General features: G+C 35.8%; 1 pseudogene across 1 annotated transcript; it reads right to left on the reverse strand.

Moving 5' to 3' along the window:
• Nucleotides 1–8,542: 8,542 nt before the first annotated feature.
• On the reverse strand, nucleotides 8,543–15,266 carry LOC147492253 (eukaryotic translation initiation factor 3 subunit C-like; annotated as a pseudogene). The gene is made up of 5 exons (XR_015199438.1): nucleotides 15,012–15,266; nucleotides 13,125–14,924; nucleotides 11,229–11,945; nucleotides 9,243–9,466; nucleotides 8,543–9,106 (listed from the first exon to the last, which is right to left on the reverse strand). The product of XR_015199438.1 is annotated as a eukaryotic translation initiation factor 3 subunit C-like (transcript).
• Between the last annotated feature and the right edge of the window lie 10,520 nt (nucleotides 15,267–25,786).

The following is a 25,786-nucleotide window of genomic DNA, read 5'->3' on the forward strand; positions in this document are numbered from 1 at the left end:
GGATACAACCTCATCGTTGCACCTTACACCCCATCCGACCAAGTGGCGCTTTAACAAAGTTAGGATCCGTAGATGATAAATGGCGGCAAGCTTGGCAAATTATAATGGCATGGCAGATCGCGAAGGAACCTCACTTCTTTATAGAAAAGGAGGATGACGAAGTTCAACGCTGAAGTGGAGGTAAGTTTTAGTTTCAGCTTAGTGTCCGCTTATATGTCCCAAGCAATTTAATTGCTAACCCCATAATGGGTGGAACTCTTATAGAGTTGGTCCGCTTTTTTTATTTCCTATATTAGTATATTCTAACCTTGTTTTGCAGATGTTCCGAATTTCACGATTTCCATGGTATTTTTCTACCCTCTTTATTTAAATGCTTTGAGGACAAAGCATGCTTCTTGTTGGAGGGGGGCATAGAAATACGTGTAATTAAGGCATCCGTTAGATATAGATATGTATAATATGCATTTGTTTTCAAGTTAAAAATTTCAAAAATATAAATAAATAAGTCCATGCTATACACTTAGGAATATTGGTATTGTTTTCTTTCTCTATGCTCTTAACAATCTAGAAGTCTCAATGAAGCTTTTGCATCGTAATAATTGTTAGAAACTTAGGTTAATATGTAGGTAATAATCTTTGCATCTATCTATAAATATATTACATGAGTATCTATGATTGTTAGTAGTAAGTTTCAAATCTAGGCTAGAGTACTTATTCTACACAAATCCCGTGGAGAATATAGCCTAAAGCCTTATATGAGCCAAATATTTGAGAAATGACACAAGGGAGAAGTAAAATCCGGATAGAGAAATCACACGCCCACTTGCTTGATCACTATGCCATATCCTAAGCGAGAATTTAGGCCCTTTTGGATCGATATAGCTAGAAATTCTGACCTAAGTATATTTTCCGCTAGTCGCCCCTCTGAGCCTTTCTTTAGCCTTCCATAAACCACAATTCCTTTATCCTGTTACAAAAACAAAACAAAATAAAAAAATTCAACTTACCCAATCTAGAATAAGTCCGAGAATAGAATGAGTGAAGAAAGAAGAAGAGAAAAACCGTGTAAACAAAAATTAGTCAATTGTTGTTTCCGAAAAGAAAAGAAGTTTCCATCCAAAGAAAAGAAAAAAAATAAATAAATAAAAATAGAAATAAATAAAACTCCAAAAAATAATAATAAAAGGAGTCAAAAGCCAAAGAAAAAAAAAAAATATGGCTAAGGATGGAAACAAAGTGTAGAAGCAAAAGTAAATAACAAGATTTTCTCTAGTTACATAATATGAAGACTCTATTATCTCGTGACTTGTCTTTTTGAATATCCATTTCCTTCCTTCTTAAACCATCTCCTAATCCCCATAACACCTAATAAAGACCTCTAGCTCAATTAGGAATAGGTTAGTGTGATAGTAAGTGGCAGCAATTGTGTTTGATCGACCGGCTTCCTTGTGTGTCATTGAGATTAAGGTAAAGTGTGCCCACCGCACACCGGAGTAGCGAAACTTGAGCGAAAAAATCGTGAGTGATTTTTGTCTTGACTTTTATGTGAGGACCTACTTAAGGACGCTTATTCCGAAGTTTTCAAAAACGGACTCTTAAGCTTTTCATAGCATTACTCATCAGATATATGTTTATTCGTAGATGATTGATTATTATGCATATATTAGCTTAGGTTTCGGACATGATTATTCTGATTCAATTGCTAGTGAGATGTATAGATAGTTGAGACATGAATGAGGAAACAATAGTTTTATTTCTTAGTCGCCAGAAGATAGATGAAGTTTGTGAGTACCTTCACTAGAAAAACTCTCACGAGGCTATAACTCGTCCCACTAGGGAATTCCTAGTAGTTTAAGGCCTTGTTGCATATGGTCAATGCAATCGCACTCAAATAAACGGTAGTAGATAGAACTCCATTTTGGTCACTTATTCTAATTTCATCATCTTTGCTTGAGGACAAGCAAAATGTCGTTTGGGGGTGGTTTGATAAGAGCCAAAACTGTAGTTTTAACCCCTTAATAATCATACCGTTAGACCAATTATGTGAATAATAAGTAAGAGTTAATACTGATTACGTGTTTTTATGCATTTCGTGGCTTCAAAGTCCATTATGCGTAAATGTGCCACTTTAGCGAGATAAAGGAGCAAAAGTCGCCAGAACTTCCGAATGCCATATCTTTGGACTCGGACTCGATTGAGGCCTACCTTATGTCAAAACGACCGCCTCGGAAAGAGCTTTGCAATGGTCCAAGCCTTGACCCAATTAGAGGAGCAGAAGTGGACGAAAAGTCTGTTGAAGCGAACTGCAGCTGAAGAGGCCTTTTGGACCGAAGACTGGATTTTGGGCCCCGATTCTCTCGCCCAAAACATGGCTCCAAGCCCATGCACGATTTTGATCTGGAAGTATAAAACAAAAGCTTGACTCTTTGTTAATGGCAATTAGGTTAGGTAGCAAAGGCAGTTAGGTTAGGAAGCTAATGTTAATGGAGTTTAAGGTTAAAAAAGATAGATCTAGATTAGTTTTTAGATCTAGATCTAGTTTTGAATCTCCATTTTATTAGTTTTCATTTCCCTTGTTTTAATTTAAAGTATTAAAATATTGTTATTGCTTCATTAGATAAATCAAGTAGTTTATTATTGATCAAATTCGATTTTGTCATTTATCTATTGCTTAGATCTAATTTCATTTCTTGGTTGTTAGTCATTTCAGAGTTATTGATGTTAGATTTTAATTATTGTTTGTTAAATTTCATAAAGTTAGAATCTTTAGATTTAGTTGTCTTAAATTTATAATTAGTTTTAGTTTAAACACCAAACACATCACTCTCACCGCTCCTTGTGTTTGAATAATTGAATTCTATTTAAGTCTTGAGGGTTTAAGAGTGGAACGAAATCCTTACTCGTTGTATTGCATGATTATGTTTTGAGAGTAAGAAGAATTGATTTAAACGTAAGAACGGTAGGATTACGTATTAGTGTTCTTGTAGCATTAATATTTAGGATTCTATTATTTTTTCGGGTTATCAAGGAGCATGCTCGTATGGTTGTAGGTGGGAGGGAGGTATCCTCAACTGTAGATGCCAATGCCGCTCTTGCCATGGTGCCTGTTGTTACTGGCCCTCCTGCTGATGACAAACTGGGAATGAACCCTGTAGTTCCTCCTGCTGCGATCTTGACCGATCCTGTCTCCTCTACCGAGTTGGATCCGCTTCAAGTTGAAACTTTTGAACACATTGTTGAGGAAATTTGTATGAGTACGAGTCCTTTGATTGGCCGTGAGCCTGAAACATTAGAGCTGGTTTCCTGGGATTGCCTGGGCAGTCCACCTTTTATGTTTGTTGTGGCATCAGCCAGATACATTAAGAGCTGATAACCTGGGGTAACCTGGGCAGTTCGCTTTATTTACCGCTTTATTTTTGAGATCTGAACGAACTGGTTTCCACATAAGTTGCAGTTTGGTAGACTTTAAAGGACTGGTTTCCTGAGTATGTTCAGGCAGTTCGTATTTTGCCCTTATGCAATGCATGTTTGCATTGTCTTACTTTTTCTTGAATGCTTGTTGCATGTTGTTTTGACATCTTAGTAAGAATTTGACTTGGAGATGTATGTCCTGTCGTCTAGGAAGACTTAGGATGTCTTGAAGCATTTGAGCTCAATTGAGCATACTGCTATAAAGCGTTTTGAATTTAGATAGCGTTTTGGGCTCGAGTGAGTGCATTTATTCTTCGAAAGCGTTTAGCACTAAGTTAACCCTGAAATGTAGATCGCCAACTAGTGAGAAGTGTGTAAGTTATGTAGCCATGAGCTTGAGTGAGCGTTTTATCATAGAGAACGTTTAAGCTCTGGAGAGTGTTTAAGTTCAAGTAATAGTTTGGCTCTTAGAGAGCGTTCTGCACTGAGTTGGCCCTAGAAGTGTAGGTCTCCAACTGGTAAGAAATGTATGAGATACGCCAAGCTGTCAGCATGGCAATTCTCTTTCCGTAGGAAATGGTGTATGGTGACTTTATTGAAAGAAGGCAATAATTGATTCACAACTTGAAGGTACTTAGAAAGGTTACCTTCATTGGTGGTATACTCGTTGGCAACCTGGCGAATAACCAATTGTGAATCATTGAAGACCTTGAGCTCCTGAACTTTGAGTTCTAATGCCATACGAAGCCCCATGATCAGGGCTTCGTACTCAACTTCATTGTTGGAGGTCGCGATATCAATGCGAACTGATTTTTCCACCATAGCGCCATCTGGTGACACTAGGACTACTCCGACTCCGCTGCCACTTGGATTGCTAGCTCCATCCATGAAGAGTGACCATACCGACGCATCATGTTGCTTAGAGGTCGGGGTGTCAACCTTTGGTTCCCAGTTCAGGTCGTCAACTAGGAAATCTACTAAGAAAGCTGCAACGACCTAGCCCTTTTGAGAGGTTCTTGGGGTGAACTCAATGTGGTGTTCACCGAGTTCTTCTGCCCATATTTCCATGCAAGTTGTTTTGTTGACTTTAAGAAGGATCTTCTTTAGCAGGAGGTCGGTAAGCACTTTGATTGGTTGTGCTTGGAAGTATGGCCTGAACTTTCTTACTGAGTGAAGTAATGCCAATAGTGCCTTTTCAATGTGGGAGTAGTTGTTCTCAGCTGGCAACAATGTCTTGCTTATGAAGTAGACCAGTTTCTCTGCGTTCTGTTCCTCTTTAAAGAGAACTGAATTGATAGTGAAGTCAGACACAACTAAGTACAACCCCAGTGTTTCACCATCAATTGGTTTTGCCATCACAGGTGGTGTTGACAAGTAGTCCTTGAAAGTAAAGAACGTTTGGTGGCATTGCTCGTTCCATGAAAACTGTTCACCCTTTTTGAGAATTTATAGGAAAGGTCTGCATTTGTCTAATGCTCTCGATATAAATCAGTTTAGAGCTGCCACCATTCTTGACAGTTTCTGTATCTGCTTCTTTGTTTTTGGGTCGGGCATGTCCAAGAACGCTCAGCTTTGATCTGGGTTAACTTCTATCCCACGTTGTGAGACATGATACCATAGAAATTTCCTAGAGGACGCTCCAAAGAGACACTTCTCGGGGTTAAGTTTCATCTGAGTTCGCCGCAGTCTGGAGAACGCTTGTGTGAGATAATCTAAGTGATCTCCAGCTTTCTTGCTTTTGACGACCATGTCATCTATGTAGACTTCCATGGTGTCTCCTAACATGTCTTGGAACATATCGGTGACAAGTCATTGGTAGGTCACTCCAGCGTTCTTGAGACCGAATGGGAGGACGTTGTAACAGTAAATTCCTTACTCTATTACGATTGAGGCTTTCTCTTGGTCTTCTTCTGCCAATGAGATTTGGTTGTAGCCACTGTAGGCATCCATGAATGACAGGAGTTCGTGACCATAGGTCTTGTCCACAAGTCGGTCGATTTTTGGTAAGGGGAAACTATCCTTAGGAGTTTCTTGATTTAAGTTGGTAAAGTACATGCAAAGGCGAACTGTGCCATTCTTTTTTGGGACTGCTACTATGTTAGCGACCCATTCAGGGTAATCGACCTTCCTAATGAAGCCAACTTTTTTGAGATTTTCGACCTCTTCATTGATTACTTTTTGAAATCTAAAGGATAACTGTTGAGGTTGTTGGCGAATTGGTTTAGCATTTGGGTTAACATTTAACTTATGGCATGCAACATTGGGATCAATTCCAGGCACATTGATGTACGACCAAGCAAAAATATCTTTATTCAATGATAAAAAGCTTACAAATTGTGCCTTGAGAGTAGGATCAAGGTTAACTCCTACATAAACGAACTTAGGGTCATCCTCAGTTCCTAAGTTGACCTTTTCCTTCAATTCGGGCTGAGCCGCCGCCTCAGTGGGCTGAGCGACCTCTGGGGTCTTGGTTTCTTGAGGTGCCTCCTTGATCTGAAGAGGTGGAGTGACCCTGGGATCTTGGCTTCGGAGGGACATTTTTTACTAAGCCCCCTTTGTTCTCCTTTGTTAGTTCGCTTCAAGGGGTCTTGGTCAGGGTCTTAACCACAGAGATGAAGTCTTCTGCCAGCTTGGTTTTGGCAATCTCTCCCTTGTTTTTGAGTGAATCCCCAGCGGGCTTGTTTACTGAGAGGATCTGGTTGCAATTGTGAGCATCGAGCTGGTTGCTTCTGAGCTCCATCATGCCTCTGGGGCTAGGGAAGCGTAAAACCTGATGGAGTGTTGATGGCACTGCTTGCATCTTGTGGATCCAACAACGTCCTAAAATATTAGTATAGGACGAATTGACATCCAGAACGCTGAAGCGTGTGTTGATGCTGACTTTGTCCTCCTGTGACCCAACTGAGACATGAAGGATAATGTCACCAATTGGGTCAACTCAAGATTTGTTGAAGCCATAGAGGGGGGCTATGGGATCTATCATTACCGACTTGGGCAGGTTCATCTCCTTGATAGCCTGATAGAACAGAATATCACATGACCTGCCTGGGTCGATTAGGACGTGCTTTACTATTTAATCACTAATTTTTACATGGACAACCAGAGCACCATTATGCGGGAGGCACACCTTGTTGAGGTCGGCCTCAGTGAAGGTGATGTCTCCGGAGGTGCGACTAGTTGTGCGTAGGGCAGGAGCCGTTTGTGAGGAGAAATGGTAAACTTCTTGTAGAGCGTCTACTAGTCTCCTTTTCTCCCTTGTGGACGTGATAGAGTCGCCCTGTAAGGTGATCATGTTGATCGTCCTGTTATTATCTCTATCAGATGAGTGCTGGCGGTGCTCATGGTGAGTTCGCTCATGTAAGCGTCCTTGAGCGTGAGAGCGTTCTCTGTTGGTGTTGCGTTGTGGAGTTCGACTTCGCTCCCTGCGAGCCATGAGCTTGTGGCGTAGGTCGCCATCGGCAATATTAATGTAGTGTTTGATATGTCTTACCTCAATGAGGTCTTGGAGGTAGTGCTTGAGCCCGCGGCATTCGTTGGTCTCATGGCACTTTGCTTTATGGAAGGCGTAGTACGACTTTCTTGGTGTGTCTTCTGGCCGTTTTACCTCAGGTCGGTAATAGACCGCTGTTTTTATTTTCTCCAGTATGTAGCTTTGAGATCTTGTCAACACAGCGAACTCGTGTTTCGTGTGCGTCCTGGTACCAGACTTTAGTCCTTGGGGTCTGGGTCGCTTTTTTGAGGATGGGGCAACGTCTGAGATTGCTGCGACTTCCCCGTGCTCGCCTTTATGGTCTAAAGCTTCCTGTAGCTTTATATACTTGTATGCGTGCGTGTACAGGTCTTCCAATTTTTCAAGATGCTCCTTACTTAGCGACCTGTATAGCCAGGTGTTTTTCTGGATCGCCTTGGTGAATGCCAAAGTTGCAAAGGACTCCTTGAAGTCGCTATCCATAGACAGCAACTCGGTCTTGAATCGTCCTAAGAAAGAGCGGATTGACTCATTGCTCTTTTGGGACAGCAGGAAGAGTGAGTCGAGGTTGGTTTTCTTACGTCTGTTGTGGACGTAATGGTTAGCGAACTGATCAGTTAGCTTCTCAAAGCTATCAATGGAGTTCGGTTCCAGTGAGTAGAACCAATCAAGAGCTCCGTCTTTCAGGCTTGCAGGAAACAAGTGGCATTGCAAGTGGTGGAACTCCTGTGCACTATAAAGTGTGAGGCTTTGAATGTAGCGAACTATGTGCTCTGCCATCATACATTGCGAATCGTGGTTGGATGAAATCTTGAGGGGAGGGTTTACTGAGTACCTTCGCTGTGAATGGGGACGCTCGATACTTTTTTAGACTCTTCTGGACGATCTGAGTGGCGTCCTTCTTCACAACACTCTGCTCAATACGCTGGGATAGCTTGTTGATTTGTTGGTTCACCTTGTTTATGTCGTCCTCAGCGGTGACTCCATTTCGGTTTTGGGTTGCCACCTGGATTTTTAGTGTGGTGTTTTCCTATCGCAAGATGTTGATGCTGTCGTTCGCAAGATGTAACCATATTCTTCATTTGGTCATGGAGGCTTTCCATGCTTCGTGGGCTTGAGGTTTTGTTTGAAGGTTTTGTGAACTTAAGAAATCGAGCCACAGACGGCGCCAATGTAAAGGTTATGATTCGTTTAACTTTATAGTCGTAGGCAACTTGGGGGAGAAAGAGTTGATCGATTGGGTTTGACCGAGTTTGTATGGACGAACTGCCTACGTATCAAGCTCTCACAGGGGGAACTTGAATCAGGTCAGACGTAGTTCCTCATCTTCTTTATATAGGCAAAGATGCCCGTGCCTCCTCCTCTCTCACATCAGGTCAAGTTTTGGACTTGATGACATTCAATGAGCCATGAAGGCGTCTTGCGGTGGAGTAATGATATGCACACTTAAAGCTCCGATCTTGATGATGCCAGCTGTAACATACGTTACTAACCATTTGGGTGCTAACTAGAGTTAAGCGTTCGTCTGTTTAACGCTCGATAATGGATGTTCGGGAGAAGAGCGCTCGTGGTCTTGATGAGGTCGCTTAATCTGTATGAACTGATCATCAGCGACCTGGACGTGTGGCTGAGTGTGATCGTCCTGGTGTGCTTAACACGTGCTTAATATTCATTGTAAGTGTATATTACTCCCTCACAATGTTTAACATTAAACACATCATAAGTACGAATATGACTTGGCAACTTCAACCGATAATCATTTGCATTAATTTTCGCCAGAATCTCCAATGGGCTAATCTTCCTTGCAGCCAGCTTGGAATACTCAGCAACTGGAAATCGGTCTCTAGTCAAAACAACCCAGACAAAATCACTAACCTCAAACTCAACAAAACGACGCTTCTTATCCGCAGCCAATATATACTTTGCAACAAAATCTAACAAGTGCTTCTCAGTTTCACCATGAACATGCTTCAATTCTACAATAAAATCCTCTGCTTTACCATGAACACGTTTGAGATTAGGCACAATAGCCAAATCCAAAGGAGAACGAGGATTACTGCCATACACCACATTGAACGGACTGAAACCATTGCTCCTATTCGTAGAACGATTAAAAGCAAAATTAGCTTGGAAAAGTTTTTGATCCCATGACTTCAAATTGGTACCCACTAAACTACGCAACAAATTTCCCAAAGAACGATTAACAACTTCAGTCTGGCCATCAGTCTGGAGATGGTAAGTACTACTGAAATCAAGCTTTGTATTAGCAAGTCTCCACAAACACCTCCAAAAATGGCTAAGGAACGAGCCGATCAGAGACAAATCAGACAATAGACATAGGAAGTCCATGAAGACGATAAACCTCACGAAAGTATAATTGTGTCACACGAACAACATCAGTCGTCTTCTTGCAAGGAATAAAGTGAACCATTTTTGAAAACCAATCAACCACTACAAAGATAGAATCAGCACCTCCTTGTGTATGAGGAAGACCTAAGACGAAATACATGCTAACATCTGCCCAAGGCTGAGATGGAACTGGCAAAGGCAAGTATAAACCTACATTGGTGGATTTGCCTTTAGAAACTTGACAAATATAACAAATATGATGCAAGTCAAAATCAATGAGATTGATGGAATTCCAAAGTTTCAGCCCATATGTGATCTTAGAAATTACTTATTTTAAGTATTTTCATTATTTAGGATTCTATGGTGTTTTTAGAAGTTTCCAAAGTGGTGTTTTGAAGTGTTTTGAGTACTTTTAAGTCCTTTAAGGGAATAATATCAATTTAGGGGGTATGTGCCTTCTAGCTTAGTTGGTAAAACCTTTGGGTGATGATACCAGAGACACAATTGAGTTACTGATCTCTTTAGAGGTTTTCTGGATGATTCTATTTATGTTTTGGAGTGTTTTGAAGCCAATATATGTGGCTCAAAGTTCTAACCCGAAAATTAGTTAATTGATTAATGAAATTTTGTTTAGAGAAGTGTTTTCTCTTGTTTATCTCCCATATCTTAGTATTCTATTAGTGGAATCAACAAGTCTTGGATGCCTTTCGATTTTCAAGTAAGTTCTTTGTGAATTTCAATTGATTCAAAGAAACTTCATCAAATTTCAGGAGGTAACGTTATTTATTACGTTCAACTTATTCGATTGAAAATTTTAAGTTTCTCCACACGCCATGCATCAGCTATACACCCTGGTTCAGAATTAGAGCCATTGCAAAAAAAATTGGCTGCTTGACGGTCTGTTTCTGTAATTATCTGGGCATGAACGAAATGACAGTTTTAATGTCTTCTGCACTCCTGCAGTATGCACCCTGTGTACCTTATAACGTAAGCGAACATATCTTTGCAATATTCAATAGAAAACGCAAAACTATGCTTAACTATCAGTTTATAAACTTGACGTAAACTACATGAGGTCTATTAAGTATGCACTCTGTGTAGCTTATAACGTAAACAAACATTTCTTTGCAATGTTTCATAGAAAACGCCAAAGCGATGGTTAACTATTAATTGCACTCCATGTAACCTTTTGATTGGAACTACATCAATGTCTATTAAGTCTGTTGGGTAAAAAAGAGTAAAAAAACGGACTCGTACTGGAAACCAAGAGACTTGGTCACTTGGCACACCTGAAAACTACTGTCATGTATTTCTACAGTAGGAAAGATAAGAGCAGGGTTTTGTAAAAGAGAGGTTGCAGGCCGGGGGAATTTTCACACCCTTAAACTAAATGATTCAATTGCATACACTATCGTGGAGGTTGAACGGTTTTGAACCTTCACTCCTCTGAATGAATCAGCCTAAAAAACTATTGAAGCAAAACAGATGGTAGGCAAAAAAGCATAAGCTATGGATGAAGAGGGGCCCTGCGGAACACTTCGGATTAGACAGTGTCTAAAGGGTAAGGACATGCGTTGGAAGATATTAAATAAATCAAATATAGACAACAAAATAACAAAAATATATCAAATAAGCACTTCATTAAAAAAACAATCAAAAGCGTTAAAAAGAAATCTAGCGTTGTAAATTTACCCAAATCAAATAAAATCTTCAAGTTCCCGACCAAAACCTAAGCTGTTGTTACTGTGTTCTCTCTCTAGCAGACACGCCTATTGAAGTATTGAGACTGACCGCCGATATCTATAATCACTCCCATATAACAACCTAAAACAACTTGTTATTTAAAGACCATCATAAAAAACTTTCTTGTGTAAGGGAGGAGTGGCGGCAGTAGTAGAAGCTCAATTGGCAGCAATATTCGACATTGTAAGCTAAAGATCATAAAAAAATAGGACACTCAATCTAATAAAAAAACAGTTCACAACCACTCCAATTATACATTCGCCTGAACCATCCATCTGCGCTTTTTGTGGATCCCTCCCTGAACACTTTTGATAGGGAGTCCCATCCAATCTGCCACCTGTTCTCGCTTTAAAGCCTTTCTCATTGATTTCTGCAAGAACTGCTAACTTCTCGGTCAACTGGGATGCAAGAGCATGCAGTCTCGTTTGGTCAACATTATGAAAGACAATGCAACGGGTGGGCTGGTCCCAGCTTGTGTGGAGCTCCTCCATGATCATCATCTCCCTCACAATGCTCTGTGTGTAGGCTTCAGACAGGTCAAACATGGTGGTGAGCTGATCCAAGCTCAGTGATTTATAACATGAAGAACAAGTAAAAAGGAAGGTTCTCAAAGATCTTCCTTGATCTTAATCTTGAGAATGTCAAGGACATTATCCCGGTTCATGATGAGCCTCCAGACATTGAGGGACTTGATGACATTGAAGGATTTCTGAAAATCTCCCTTGCTAAGGGCCCTAGTGGCCACCATAATGTGGTCACGAACATTTACAGGGGGGGCTGTAAAATTCTGCCTCTCGCTCACCTCAAACAGCCTATGGAATGTCTTGCTTATGACATTCCGTTTAGCATCATGGGTGTTTCGTGCCATGTTAGGAACTTCCAGGAGCATAGCACATATCAAATGGACAGCTTCCAGAAGCTCAAGATTTATGTGCATGTGATAAGGCATCTGCCTTCTTCGTTCCAACTTTTCCTGATTGAACATAAAAACTGAATATTAAGACAAAATGCAGCTACAAGGAACCCAAATTGCTTCGACTATTATCAACACAGAATAATGACTACACATCACACACAAACTGACAGGCTTCATTGAACTCTATCAATTAAAGCCGCTCAAAGACACGGACTTTCAAACTAGGGCTTTGCAACTACTTTATAAAGTTGCAAAAGTAATAAGCATCGGAAAAATATGAACTCTGAGAGAACATCTTCATCTAGAATGTTCACTCAGGTAATAAGGACAACAGAAACTGAATTGTTTACTACAATATCCAGCAAGTCTTAGAAGTTGAAACAATTAAAAACCTACGTATATAAACAGAGACACCTTCGCTACTTAATCCTTGATAATATATGAGTACAAACTCTTAAGTCAATCCCTGAGACACCACTACCAAACTTTTTGCATTAGCCAAACCAAAACCATCCAGAGACAATCACCAGTAAATAACACAGGATTATTATTAGGTTTCCATTTAGTATTTTTTTTCATCTTATCAGTTGAGGAAAATAATATTTCTATATTCTCTTTCAAATTGTTAATATTAACTCAGGTTTTTCTTTTTCTTCCTGGACCAAACTGCATCCTAGGGACTTTCATTAGAACTGGAGCGAATAACTTGGAGGTCAAGCTAGGGAAGCCCATGAGTGTGGCACGATGACGATTGACCTGGACTCGATAAGATAAATTCTCTTTTGACTTTATCCAGACACGACGGCCTAAAAAAGTCTAAGAAAAAATATTTAAATGACCCCATTCCAAAACAAAATTAGACAGAGTTTCTGTTTTTCCCTGGTCATATATTATAGTATATATGTTGACCCAGTTGGTTGAAAATGAGAATTCTACATAAGAATATAAGATCACAGGTGCTTCTGAATTCTGACGGGATAATCCTTAAAATCATGATATTCCAATAAATTCTATAAAAAGTATATCTAAGACAGAGAAGTTGCCTCAATGCCTGCCTCAATTGATAATCAAAGTGCGCTAAGAAAACAACAACTTTACTAAAAAACACTACTATCACTGATCAAAATAAGAATTTTGTAAAACAAACCATAAAATGAAGGGCACAAACTTTTAGTATGTCTAAGCAAAGATAGTGATTTTAGTACTTCCAATACAAGATTAGTAAAAGTAGCATACCTGCTCTGGCGTTTTGGCATGGAAATGACTTTGTGAGACACCTTGAGCAAGTAACTCCTTCACCCTTCCACCTGCATACAACTCAGATAAACAACTGTGTGCATCTGCTACGAGGCCAACTCTAAATGCGCATAGACCAAGTTGTGCCATTGCCCAGTTGAATAGGATCTGAGTTGAAATATCCATATGCTGAACCCCATCCTGCAAGTGAGTCATCAGCAGTAAATCTCTCGATTCTGAGAACCCATCCATGATGGCATGGTGATATATATCACATAACAATGCACGGACTTTAGTTCGCTCATCTCCATACTTGTAAGTAATAGAAACCAGCTCATCCATCAACATTCTACAGCTCTCTGGAAAAGTAGGTTGTCGAGGTACAAGCTCAGGAGTAACAAAAAAAGATGGTGGAGCCCTATGTTCTTCAGAAGCTTGGTGCTCCTCCTCTGTCTCTGTTTCCCAGTTTTCTCTACCGTCCGTGTGTTCAACAAGCTTTCGCATTGCATCATAGACCTCTTAGGGCTTATAATACACAAGTTCCACCCGTCTCAGTGCAGCATTAGCAACAGCCCTAAAACTTCCAGTCCGTTCCAGATAGACCTGGACATGTTGAGAAAGAACAAATAACAGGGCTCATCCCTAAGCCTCTCCACATACTCCTTAGTGTGAGAATCGATGTACTGCAAACTCTTAAAGAATTCAAGATCAATTTTCTCAAGGAAGCCAACCAAGTTCCCACAGACACGTATCTTTCCATTATACTCTATTCCCTTCTTAGTCTCATTCTTCTCAGGCTGGACCGTATCATCCACCACAATGTTCGGATACTGTCCAAGGATATCAAGTATGACAAGCATGTTCTGTACACACTTCTTCCAAATATTGACGGACATATGTCCATTAGGACTAGGGTTCACATCGAACAGAGCAGAGACAACACTGAAGAGGATCTCGATCTTCTGGGAAGGAGTCTTTGCAACCTTTGTCAAGAAAGTCAGTTGTTCTACCTGCTCAACTCTTCCTGTTCCTTTACGGCCCCTTGCAGATACAATAGACTCAAACTTCTTTGCAACTGATTCATATGTAATCTCACTTGGATTCTTCATGAACTCTTTATCAACGAATTTATCTTTCTTGCTCTTCTTCCTCTCCCAACTCCCACCACCTTCACCTTGAGTGTCATGGTCCTTGTCATCTACATCATCAACTGAATTTGAAACTGTTGCAAGTTTCTTCGGATTCTCCTCAAACTCGTCCTCTGACTCTTCGTCATCAGCTTGCCCATCATCCTCACTCTCGGGAGGGTTCTCTCTAAACTTAGTAACAAAATCCTCATATTGCTTATTATTCTTCTTCAGCTTCTGTTTCATGGCATTCAAAGCCTTAGAATTACTAAGACTCATCTTCTTCTTTGCTTCCTTATTAGCAAAAGCCTCGGTCAAGAAATCTTCCAACAACACCAGAGCCTTTATATATAGATTAGGAACTATATCCCACTCCGTAACCCTCATCACCTTCTCAAGCTGTTTATTAATCCTATAAAAACTTTTCTCTAAACTGACCCAATCATTAATCTTAACCGCGTTCTTCATCTGAAAAACAGTTGTCCTTGGCAGAACGAACAATACGTCTACACTTGTGCCCATCAGAGACATCGTTATCGTCATTCCCATTCTCATTCTCAATGTGATACTTATTTTGGTTAATGGAAGGTTCATTACCATCACCATTATCATCTTCTGCTTCCGAACCGCCAGCACTTTGTACCTCATCGGAATCCGTACCACTACTACCACCCTATCAACGAAAAAATAAATAATAAATAATGAATCTACATGAAACAATTCAAATTTGATAATTGGATTAGGGGGGCATTGAACGAACCTTAACAAAGAGTGTAGATGTTGTCTTCATTATCGTCATAATTTCAATGACTCAGCAACTCTAAAAACAAACAATAAGAAGAAAAAAATAATAAAATTATTGATTAAGCAAAAAAAGTTTTACGTGAATTCAGTCAAGAACGTGGAAAAGAACGAGAAGGATTTTGTGGGGACGCCGAGAGAAAATTGTTCTTGTTTTATTCCAAACCTACTTCTACTCCAACTTTAGTTACACCTAATTACTAGAAAGTAGACCCGTGCATACCCACCAACTCTTTTAAAAATTTGCTCAAATAACTATACATATATAAATTTTCTAACAAATCATAATTTCTGTTTTTGTTATTAACCTGTTTTAATTTATTAACAAATTGTATTAATCAAGTTCTTAAAACCCGCTTTAATTTCTCAACAAATTGGTTTAATTAAGTTTTAAAAACCCGTTTTTTAATTGGGAGAGGGATCCCGTTTTAATTTAAAAGTGTGATTCCCGTTTTTAATAGGATAATGATTTCCGTTTTAATTAGAAGTGTTAGATTTTTATTATTATTTAGGGGAGAAATTTTCATTATAATAGGAGAAAGATTCTCGTTTTATTTATAAGTGCTAGAATTTCTCTTTTCAATACGAGAGGAATTCCCGTTTTAATAGGAGTTGATGACGTGAAATTTTAAGAAAGCTAGAAAAATACCTCCTGTGAGAGCTTTAATATTAAGACTAGAAAGTAGACCCGTGCATACGCACCGGTTCTTTTAAAAATTTGTTCAACAATCATAACAAACTGTGATTCCTGTTTTCGTCGCTAACCTGTTTTAATTTCCTGATAAATTGTTTTAATCAAGTCTTAAAAATCCGTTTTAATTTTTTAACAAATTGCTTTAATTCAATTTTTAAAACCCGTGTTTTTTAATTGGGGAGGATCCCATTTTAATTTGGAAATAAAGAGTTTTTATGCTACTATTTGAGTTTTGGTTTTAAAAGAAAAAGAGATTCCTGTTTGAAGTCTTTAGATATATATTATAGCTGTACCCTCTTAGCTCTATTTTTTGAGCATTGACAGAGTCTCCAATATTTGTAAAACTCTTTGAATAATTACTAAAAAGTATGAGACTAATATGAAACAATTTTTTCTAAACTCTATTACTAATTAGTAAAAAAATATGATATAAATAAGTAAACAATCCTATCTAGATTTTCATAGATTCTCCAACTTTTTCTAAACACTATAGCTAATTATGAAAAAATATGAGACAAAAAACTAAATTGCTAAAAACAATAATTTCCACCGAAAACGGTTTTCCTAAAACCCTTACGCTACGAAGAATAGTTTCCACACTAATCTTAGGTAAAGTTTAACATAACAAAGTTTAACCACACATGTGACTGGGACAAAAAGGAAAAATAAAAGTCAACTAATCATAAAATAAGTAATAGTGTACATTCAAAACTAAGCGGACAACAAATAAAATTGTATTGTTTGCACTATATGTCTATATGGGCCTAAACAAATAAAGTTTGATAGATTTAATGCATCATCCACTTTGGGATTTAGACCTTTAGTCATCGTTAAAGATTTCAAAAACCATAGTAATTACGACGAATTTCTAAATTTATAAAAAAAAAAAAATCAACATTATAATGTAATTTCTAATTTTATAATATATATATATACCAAACCAAAACAAATTACAGTGGAAAATTAAATTATATAAAAAATAACATCACAAAACATATAATATAAAATTTTGCATTCATTTTAATGCAAGCTCACATGTATAAAAAATAAAAATAACGGCAAACCAATAATGACAAATATTTTTAAATATATATAATACTACATGAAACTAAGCTCAAAGAACAATTAATGGGAAACAGAAAACTGGATGCAAATGCATCGAACTAACCTCAAATAATATTTAACGAAAAATCGGAAACTTGATGCAAATGTAAACATTAAACTAATCTTAAAAAGTAATTAATGGGAAATCGGATTATAGATACAACTGCATTAAACTAACCTCAAAGAATAATTAACGGAAAATCAAAACTTTGATGCAAATATATCGAATTAACATAAAAAAAATAATTGTCGAGAAATCGAAAACTGGTTGGAAATGCATTGAACTAACCCTCAATGATTAAATTAATGGGAAATTAGAAACTTGATGCAATTGCATTGAACTAACATCAAAGAAAAATTAACTATAAATTGGGAACAAGATGAAAATGCGTAGAACTAATTTTAAATAATAATTAATGAGAAATCGGAAACCGGATGCAACTGCATTGAACTAATCTAAAAAAATAAACTGGATGCAAATGCATTGAACTAACCTCAAGAAATTATTAACGAAAAATCAAAAACTGGATGCAAATTCATTGAACTAACCTCAAACAATAATTAATGGGAAATCAGAAACTAAATGCAAATGCAACCTTATCGAATAATAAACAAAAAATCAAAAATTGGATACAAATGCATTAAAATAATCTCAAAGAATAATTAACGGGAAATCGGAAATTGGATGCAAATGCATTGAACTGGCCTCAAAGAACAATTAATAGGAAATTTGATGCAAATGCATTGAACTAACCTCAAAAAATAAATAACGGGAAATCGAAAACTAAATGCAACTGCATTGAACTATCATCAAAAAATAAATAATGGAATTGAAAATCGAAACCTAATGCAAATGCATTAAACTAACATTTTTTTTTCTCGGTAAGTATAAATTGAATTAAGGAAAGAAACGAAATAAAAGAATTGTATTAGTGGTAGAACCTACATGCTATAACGATGTAGGTTCAAGATATTCTAAAATAGCAACCATATGGAACCTCCCATTCATATAACCATGGGGTCGCCATTTGATACAAAAAGCCTCATTCTCAAAAGAAAGATCCAAATTTTACCGCCTGGTCTGCAACTAGGTTAGCCTCTTTCCAGTTGTGCTACACTTTCAAGCTTTGCACCTTCGTCGTGCAAATTTTCCATCTACATAGGAGTTGCTAAGGGATGCCCCATGAGTTAAAAGCTGTGACAGTTGCTGCCAAATATGATTCCACTCAGAGATTGCTTCATCCTTTTGAAAGGGCAATCTCCACACTCTCCAATATAACTATGCACTCGACTGTATAGTTGTCTGCAATTCCGATACCCTTGCTCAAGAGTAAGACAAAATCACCATAAACATTTCTAAAGGATCCACCCAACCTAGCTGGACCTGGTTCCCTCTAGAAGCCCCATCTATGTTGACCTTAATTTGATCACTAATTGGAGGAAGCATTAAACTAACATCAAAACATAGTTGTGTTATATGTTGTAGGAATGTTTCGATAAGTATAGTTTTGCATTTAAAATAGTGTTTATCTTATCTCTTTTCATATGATTGGGAATATCTTGCTATTCAAGTAGCTTCAATATGAACTTCGCCTTATTAGATAATCTCACAAAACTTTAATCAAACTTCTATTATTAAACAACAAAATGAAGTTGAAGGGTTTTATCAAGGGTGAGTTCTTTTTTTTTAATGGATAGTGGGGTTTCCACGTTATAAGAAATTTGGATGAGTGATCAATATAATATTCATATATAATAGTTTTGCATATATAGTTGCAAATATTTTTCAGAATAATTAATATAACATCACACGTTCGTAGATAATTTTTGAAGATCCCACATAGTAAGTCATATATAATTTAAAGAATAATTAACTGGAAATCGAAGTAGATAATTTTTTATGATCCCACATAGTAAATCAAACATAAGTTATTTTTATGTCCTGTTTGAAGTTGATATTACACACTACATTGGATAATTAAAAGAAAATAAAAAACTGGATTCAAATACATTGAACTGAGCTCAAAGATCGAGTAATTAAAAGGAAATAGAAAACTTTATGTAAATACAATAAACCATACTCAAAAAGTAATTAACTAAAAATCAGAAACTGGATGTAACTGCATTAAACTAACGTCATAAAATAACTAACGTCAGAAAATAACTAACGATAAATTAAAAATTAGATGCAAATCCTTGAAAAATATTTAATCGGAAATTGGAAACGGTATGCAAATACATCAAACAAACTTCAAATAATAATTAACGGGAAATCGAAAACTGGATGCAAATGCATTTAACTAATCTAAAAAAATAATTAATAGAAAATAAAAAACCGAATGCAACTGCGTTGAACTAACCTCATAGAATAATTGGCGGAAAATCAGAAACTAGATGCAAATGCATTGAAATAACCTCAAAGAATAGTTAACAAAAAATCAGAAACCGAATGTAATTGCATCGAACTAACCTCAAAGCATAAATAATCAAAAACTAGATGTATGTATATATATATTTTATGGTTGATGCATATATATTGAACTAACCTCAAAGAGTTATTAACGGGAAGTCATAAACTGTATGCAAATGCAATGAACTAATCTCAAAGACTAATTAACGAAACATCGAAAAATAGATGCAACTGCATTGAACTAATCTCAATGAATAATTAACAAGAAAGCATAAATTTGATGCAACTACATTGAACTAACCTCAAAAAATAATTAACGAGAAATCGGAAACTTGATATTGAACTAACCTTAAAGAACAATTAACTAGAAATTGAAAATTGGATGCAACTACATTGAGCTAACCTCAAAGAATAATTAACAGAAAATCAGAAACTGGATGCAATTGCATAAGACTAAAATCAAAGATTAACTAATGGTAAATCAGAAATTGGATGCAATATCTTGAGGAATATTTAACGGAAAATCAGAAACTTGATACAAATGCGTTGAAATAATCTCAAAGAATAGTTAACTAGAAATCAGAAATCGGATGTAACTGGTCGAACTAACTTCAAAGCATAAATAACAAAAAATTGAAACTAGATGCAAATGCATTGAACATCGAACTAACCTCTAAAAATAATTAACTAGAAATCAGAAACTGGATGCAGATGTATTGAACTAATCTGAAAGAGTAATTAATGAAAAATTGAAACCTAGATGGAAATGCAATGAAGTAATATAAAAAACTAATTAAAGAAACATCGAAAACTAGATGCAACTGCACTAAATTAACTTTAATGAATAACTAACGAGAAATCATAAACTTAATGCAACTGCACTGAATTAACCTCAAAGAATAATTAACGGGAAATCAAAAACTTGATGCAACTGCATTGAACTAACCTCAAAGAATAATTTATGGGAAATCATAAACTAGATGCAATAACTACATTGAACTAACCCCAATGAATAATTAACAGAAAATTGAAAACTTGATGCAAATGCATTGAACTAACCTTGAAACATAATTGTATTATTTGTAGGGGGAATATAATGTCTCAACAAGTATAATTTTGCATTTTAAATAATGTTTATCATAATTATTTTATTATGATTGAGAGTGTTACTATTCAAGTAGTTTCAATATTATCTTCGCCACATTAAGCATTCTCATAAAACTTCAATCAAACTTCAATTGTTAAACCTAACAGCTAAAAGAAGTCAATTCAATAGGTTTTATCAAGGTTTGACGTTTTCTTTTTTATTGAGAGTAGTGCAAGAAATTTGAATGAGTTATTAATATAATTATCATATATATATATATATATATATCTCATAGCTATGTATAATTGTTAATATTTTTTAGAATAATTTAATATAACGGCACCCGTTCGTAGGACGGGTTCGAAAACTAGTTGGATTCTAAAAAGAAAATAGTTTCCCGTTTTAAGTTAAATATTAAGTTGATGATGTGGAATTTTAATAGAGCTCGAAAAATACCCCTTGTGGGAGCTTTAATATTAAGACTACAAAGTAAACCCGTGCATATGCACCGACATTTTAAAAAACTTGCTCAACAATCATAACTATACATATGTAAATTTTCTAATTTTCTAATTGACTAATTCGTGATTCATGTTTTCGTTGCTAATCCGTTTTAATTTCATAACAAATTGTTTTAATCAAATTTTAAAAATCCATTTTAATTTATCAACAAATTGTTTTAATTAAATTTTAAAAGTCAATTTTTTAATTGGAAGAGAAATCCAATTTTTAATTTAGAAGTGTGATTCCCATTTTAATTAGAAGTGATAGAATTTCTCTTTTCAATAGGAGAGGATTTTCCATTTTAATAGAAATTGATGATGTGGAATTTTACGAGAGCTAAAAAAATACTCCTTGTGGGAGCCTTAATTTCCTAACAAATTGTTTTTATCAAATCTTAAAAATCTATTTCTCAACAAATTATTTTAATTAAGTTTTAAAAACCCATTTTTTAATTTGGAGAGGGATCCTGTTTTAATAGTTGATTTAATTTAAAAGTGTGATTCCGTTTTAATAGGAGAATGATTATTGTTTTAATCAGAAGTGCTATAATTTCTCTTTTCTAATAGAGGAGGAATTACAATTTTAATAGGAATTGATGACGTAGAATTTTAATAAAGCTTAAAAAAATATTCCTTGTGGGAACTTTAATTTCCTAACAAATTGTTTTAATCAAGTCTTAAAAATCCATTTTAATATCTCAACAAATTATTTTAATTAAGTTTTAAAAACCTATTTTTTAATTGGGAGAGGGACCCCGTTTTAATAGTTGATTTAATTTAAAAATGTGATTCCGTTTTAATAGGAGAAAGATTATTGTTTTAATCATAAATGCTAAAATTTATCTTTTCTAATAGAGGAGGAATTCCCGTTTTAATAGGAAAATGATCCCCATTTTAATTAGAAGTATCTAAAATTTATTTTTTCAATAGGAGAGGAATTCTCGTTTTAATAGGAAATGATGATGTGGAATTTTAATAGAGCTTGAAAAATACCCCTTGTGGGAGCTTTAATATTAAGACTAGCTTGTATGCCCATGCATACGCACGAGTTCTTTTGAAAATATTTAGATTTTTTTTTAGAAAATTGGAACTATCGTTTTAGTCGCTAACCCGTTTTAATTTTCTAACAAATTATTTTAATTAAGTTTTAAAAACCCAATTTTTCTCAATTGGGAGAGATATCATGTTTTAATAGGAGGATAATTCCCATTTTAATTAGATAGCCTAGATTTTTCCTTTTCAATAGGGGAGAAATTTCCATTTTAATAGGAAATGACGTGGAATTTTAATAAAGCTTGAAAAATACCCCTTATAGGAGCTTTAATTTTAAGATATATATAGATATAGATAGATAAAAAATTCTATATGAACAAACTCTTTTGAACAAACCCTCTTAAACAAACTGATGTGGCACTCATCAGGTAGATGCGTGTGTATTGCCCCAAGAAGTACTGCAATCAAGGTCTTTTTGATTGCCACTTCAGTTTGTTCTCTAGAGTTTGTTCAAAACAGTTTGTTCACGTAGAAAAATTTCTTATTTCTCCATTTTACCCTTTTTTATTTTCTAACCGCTCAGCTTTTCCACCAAAAAAACACAAAAACTATAACCATAATGCAACCTTTCCCCTCCTAAAATAAATTGAAACGAAAATTTCAAATTCCGCAGTTCATTTTTTCATTTTATTGTTGGTGTTTCATAAAAATTCATCTCTCTTTTATATCAATTAATTCGTGTGTGTTTTTTAGATTGTTCATAAACGAACTAATTGTAGTAGCAAAAAATGAGGTAAACTTCTCTACAAACGGCAAACTCAATCTTTGTGGATTTAAAGTACCGTCTGTTATTATCATCATCATCATCTTCTACAGTTTTACGATATAGGGTTGGTTGGTAAGATACTCGATGAAGACAAAAGCAGATTTCTTGAGTAAATTAAACCAGCAAAGCGGAGATGATCGACAATGTCTAGCCATGTTTTGTATACAGACCTGTATTTAAGGACGGATTTGAGAGGAAGCCATGAGAGTATCTCTGAGGTTATCACTGTTTGGAGGTAATCCATTGAATGTGCAGCCATTATTTATCTCTTATACAGTGTGAGATTATGGATTTATGGTAGATGCATGCAAGAGGAAGTTTATCATGTTAACTCTCTCGATCTAGTTTCCAATTCGATTCGGTTCCCAATTCTAATGTGGTTTGGTGGAGTGTGCAATAACTTGTGAATGAAAGTTTGGATTCACCTTCAACTAAGTTGATCTGATCACTTTCTTGATGAAGTAGGATTTGCTAGGGGATGAACTGTATTTGAATTGGTTGCAACAGTCAACACGTTATATATATTTTATAACTTGAGAAGATTTTGTTCAAAGAAATATGGGGAATGATATGGTTCCATTCCATGAAGTAAACACTTGAGTAAATTGATTTTTTGCTGATTGAACTTATTTGAACTAGTTGTAGCAAGATTGCAGGCTTGCTCACTAGCCTTGATTGATTGAACCAGTTGCCAAGCAAAATGTAGTTGCCTTTGCGTATCTTTATGTAAACCAAGTTATATTCCATCAATATGATATTCACAAGAACTCCTTAGATCGTTTATAATCAGCAAAAAGGAAGGTGATCCTATCAAAGTACTGAACTTTTTGGTTTCAAAAATATTAATGGAACTTTAAAATGGCAGCTAAAACTTGAAACTGCAGGGCAAAGAGTTTCAAAAATAATGAAAACCAAAATGAATCCTTCGCTACACCAATTTTTGGGTAGGCAGTTGCTTCTTGCCACTAGCCTATTAATAAACGAGGTCAAAATTGTAAAATGATGTCTGAAATTTTTTCTGTTGTTGTGGATGAACAACTAATTTCTTTTTCCCTCTTTCCCATCACTCTAAGAATTTTGTGTTTGTGTATCTACACCCAATTTTTTTTTTTATTTTCAATGAGCACTTAGGTGTTTGAATTACATTATAATAATTTGTTCTTTGATGATGTAAGAGGGTGTTCGTCATTTTGTCACATGCAAAGCAAAGAATCTGGAATTAATTGAAAGATGAATGTTTGGTCAAGATAGGAATCAAATGGCAAACACGGCTGCTTGATGCTTCCCATCTTTGCCATCTTATGGCTGATGCTGCTTTAAGAGTTGCCTTGTTTCAAGAATTTTCTTAAATTCAAACTCATCTACACCAAAATACTTTCCAAGTCATTAAGAGTTAGCTTGAGTTTATGCCTTTGGAATAGTATATTCTGCATTTCAGTCTACGTTATGTCCAGTCCAAGTCTACGTTATGAACCCGACTTTTCGGGTATTTTGTTGAGAAGTATGACCAAACCCTATTCTAATCGTATATTTTGGGTATCCATTGGGTTTGGGTTCGCATTTCGAGTAGGATAAAACCCGGTATAAATTAAGAAAAAAGACAATAAGAAACTTGATTTGAAATATATATATATACATTTTATTCTTTTTTCGGCTATCCACTAATCTTTCAAACAAAATAAAACTTCTAATGAACTTGAAAGTAATTATCACCTATACTCGAACATAATTATTTGATATGATTTAAAAATAGATGGACTCAGAATGAACTATAGATACATGATGATCACGTGCAATTACTGAAAAAATTGAAAAATCCCGACATAAATTTTTCTATAATCCAATATATTGAATAACTCATCATTGTAAACATGAATGAGATCATAATCCAAATATTTATCTAACTCATTCTTTTATATGAGATTAGTAGTATGCAATTGAAACCGGATTTGGGGTTCGATTTCGGATTATTTTAACCTTTTTAACGGGTTTAGGACTAAATTATTGGGTCAGATTCGGATCGGTTCGGGTTTAGAAAGTGTGACCACATTCTACCCTATGTATTTTAATCTGGGTTTGGATTTTATCGGATTTGATGTGGGTATTTTGTTTGGGTTTTGGGTTTCGGACAAGATGGACATGCCTAGCGAAACCTCTAACTGCCCAAAGTATATTGGAAATGAGAAAGCTACAGCTAGGCCTTTGAAAGTGTAACGTTCAGTCTAATTTATTGGGGTATGCAGAAAGCACGTTGCAAATGTGAAATGTACGTCAAGGGTACCATAAAGGTAAACGGAGGCTTATTGTGTAATTTAGTAAGTCATCTATGTATATGTGGTACGGTCAAGACAGTGAAATGTCTTGAATACTCTTGTTATTGTAAACTACCAAAATAACCTTTGACTTTATAATTCAATACTTATTTTCATGTTTGAGAAAGAAAAAGACACATGTTGACATCTCATCCTATCTAATCTAACGGTCACAAACACTTAATATATTAGACACGTGTCGACAAAAGGAGATAGGTAGCAAAAACAGACAATTATAAAATCACTAATACACATTATGCTTATTAGTCATTATTATGCATGCTTATTACTTGTAACATTTCAAAATCTTGAACACCCACCATCATTTTACCAATATTAAAGTGTTATTTTTAATGATTTCAAATAAAATTAGTGCTTAATTAGTTGGAGAAGATGAACTCAAGGTTTAGGACTTAATTATCAATGAGTTGGAGTGATGTGGGCCGTGAGATGTGAGTAATTAGATATTGACACATGTCATGTACATTCTCTAGTTTAAATTGGATATTACAAAACCAATATGTCATTTTGATAATTTTTCAAATAAGAGGGTATTCAAGATATTTCAACTGTCTTGACCACGAGATAATGGTCAAAATGTGTTGATTGAGACTTGAATGAGTTTAGGGGGCAAGTCTAGTTTCCCTAAATTTAGAGGGAACAAGTCTATTTATTTATTTTTTCAAATAGGGTAAAAATAAAAAAAACCCTTAATATTAGATTTGGGCTACCACGAGAATATTCCTATAGGAATGCGGGTTTCAAGACGAGACGAACTCTTAATATTATTAGCCGAAAGTTCTCT

Source organism: Coptis chinensis, chromosome 6, assembly GCF_015680905.1.
Source record: "Coptis chinensis isolate HL-2020 chromosome 6, ASM1568090v1, whole genome shotgun sequence".
Classification (NCBI taxonomy): domain Eukaryota; kingdom Viridiplantae; phylum Streptophyta; class Magnoliopsida; order Ranunculales; family Ranunculaceae; genus Coptis; species Coptis chinensis.